General features: G+C 37.7%; 1 non-coding gene across 1 annotated transcript; it reads right to left on the bottom strand.

Annotated features, from left to right (window-relative positions):
* Positions 1-311: 311 nt before the first annotated feature.
* Positions 312-418, bottom strand: LOC113719585 (small nucleolar RNA R71). The gene has a single exon (XR_003454926.1). It is a non-coding gene; the product is annotated as a small nucleolar RNA R71 (small nucleolar RNA).
* Positions 419-2,760: the final 2,342 nt, after the last annotated feature.

Raw genomic sequence — 2,760 nt, 5'->3', positions numbered from 1 at the left:
TAGCAAGGCCTGCGGTAAATGCTAACAACTTTGAGATTAAACCTTCACTTATCCAAATGGTTCAACAATCTCAATTTGGAGGTAATGCAGTAGAAGATCCTAATACACACTTAGCTACATTCTTGGAAATTTGTGATACAATTAAAATGAATGGAGTTAGTGATGATGCTATAAGGCTAAGATTGTTCCCATTTTCATTGAGAGATAAGGCCAAACTTTGGCTACACTCTCATGCTCCCAATACTTTCACTGGATGGGATGAATTATCAAGAGCATTCTTAAATAAGTACTTTCCACCAGGTAAGACTGCTAAGCTTAGAATGGATATCACTAGTTTTAGCCAATTAGAAGGTGAATCATTATATGAGGCATGGGAAAGGTTTAGAGATCTGCTTCGGAAATGTCCACATCATGGACTGCCGGAGTGGTTAATCATACAAACCTTCTATAATGGTTTAGTTTTTTCTACTAAAACTATGATCGATGCAGCTGCAGGTGGAGCTTTAATGGGTAAAACACCCCAAGAAGCTCATAATTTGATAGAAGAAATGGCAGCAAATAACTACCAATGGGCCAATGAGAGAGGTAATGCAAGACGTCACGCAGGTATGATAGAAATGGACACTCTTAATATGCTGAGTGCTCAAATGAATAATGTGATGAAATTGCTAAGTAGACAAGGTCCAAGCTCATCTAATGCACATGTAGCATGCTGTTCTGTATGTGGAGGTGAACATGATACTAATGAGTGTGTTGATTCTGAACAGGTACAATTCGTCAATAATTACAATCGTAATGCTCAAAATAACCCCTACTCGAATACTTACAATCCGGGGTGGAGAAATCATCCAAACTTTGGATGGAAGGATCAAGGAAATCAACCAAGGCCAACCAATCCACCGGGATTTCAATCAAGGCAACAACAAGCTGAAACTAAATCTGGTTGGGAGATGGCAGTGGAAAAGCTTGCAAAAGTTACCTCGGACAGATTTGAGCGAGTAGAAGGAAGGTTGGACCAACTCACTACAATGTACAGGAATGTAGAGGTCCAAATTGGTCAAATTGCTAGTTCTTTGAATAATCGAAATCAAGGAGAATTACCTAGCAAAACAGAGGTCAATCCTAAGGAGCATGTGAAAGCCATTACTCTTCGTAGTGGTAGACAATTAGAAGATCCTCCAGTGAAGGAAGTTGAGAAGGATGAGAATGAAAAACAAGAAGAAAAGCAGTGGAACCAAGAGGCGATTGTGGAGGAAAATAGTCGGGAGAATCCAAGAGAAAAGCAACCATCATCTTCCACTACCATTCCAATACCCCCTGCGGTTCCATTCCCACAAAGATTAAAGCAAAATAAGTTTGATAAAGATTTTGAAAAATTTGTTAAACTTTTCAAACAATTGCACATTAACATTCCTTTTGCCGATGCTATTTTGCAGATTCCGTCTTATGCGAAATTTCTCAAGGAAATCATGACTAGAAAAAGAAAGTTGGAAGACTGCGAAACAATAGCATTAACGGAGGAATGTAGTGCAATTATTCAAAATAAGCTACCACCGAAGTTGAAGGATCCAGGGAGTTTTTCTATACCTTGCACCATAGGTAACGTTGATTTTTCTAAAGCATTGTGTGATCTTGGTGCTAGTGTATCATTAATACCTTTAACGGTGGCTAGACAATTGGGTTTGCATGAGCTTAAACGCACAAATATTACTTTGCAACTAGCGGATCGGTCTATTAGATATCCAGTGGGAGTGTTGGAGAATGTATTGATAAAAGTTCAAAAATTTATCATTCCAGTGGATTTTGTGGTATTAGATATGGAAGAAGATATATCTATGCCAATTATTCTAGGTAGACCATTTCTAGCTACTGCAGGTACTATTATTGATGTAAAAAATGGCAAGCTTAAGTTTCAAGTAGGTGAAGAAGAAGTAGAATTTAATTTGAATGAAATGGAAAAATACCCTTCTTTTACCGATCATGCTTATTCTATTGGCACAATTGATAAACTAACCCAAGAGATGAGTCAAGTCAACCTTGACTTAGATCCTCTTGAGCATTGTTTAATGAGTTTAGGTAAGCAAGAAGATGTTTGTGAAGAAATTGAAGAATTGGCCAAGTACTTGGATTTTCAAGCACCTTATAAAAGGGGTAATTTGTATGAAAGTCTTGGCCAAGGAAAAGGGTTTTCACAACCTTCAGAAATTGAACCTCCAAGGTTAGAGCTCAAGCCACTTCCGACTCATCTAAGGTATGAATTTCTTGGAGAAAATAAAACTTTACCTGTAATTGTTAGTGCTGACCTTGATGATGAACAGTGTGCAAAGTTGCTAAGAGTTCTAAGAAGGTGTAAGAAGGCAATTGGATGGACAATTTCAGACATTAAAGGTATAAGTCCTTCTATATGCATGCATCGAATTTTATTGGAGGACAATTGCAAACCAGTGGTGGAAACACAAAGAAGACTCAATCCAAACATGAAAGAGGTGGTAAGAAATGAAATTCTTAAATGGCTTGACGCAGGTATAGTTTTTCCTATCTCCGATAGTGTTTGGATTAGTCCAATTCATGTGGTACCAAAGAAGGGTGGAATGACTACAATCGTGGGTAAAAATGATGAATTAATTCCATCTAGACTTGTGGTAGGGTGGAGAGTGTGTATTGATTATCGTAAGTTAAATACGGTAACAAGAAAAGATCATTTTCCCCTACCATTTCTTGATCAATTATTGGAGCGAATAGCTGGATATGAATTTTACT

This window comes from Coffea arabica, chromosome 1e (genome assembly GCF_036785885.1).
Source record: "Coffea arabica cultivar ET-39 chromosome 1e, Coffea Arabica ET-39 HiFi, whole genome shotgun sequence".
Lineage (NCBI taxonomy): Eukaryota > Viridiplantae > Streptophyta > Magnoliopsida > Gentianales > Rubiaceae > Coffea > Coffea arabica.
This window is presented reverse-complemented; position numbering and strand designations above follow the sequence as displayed.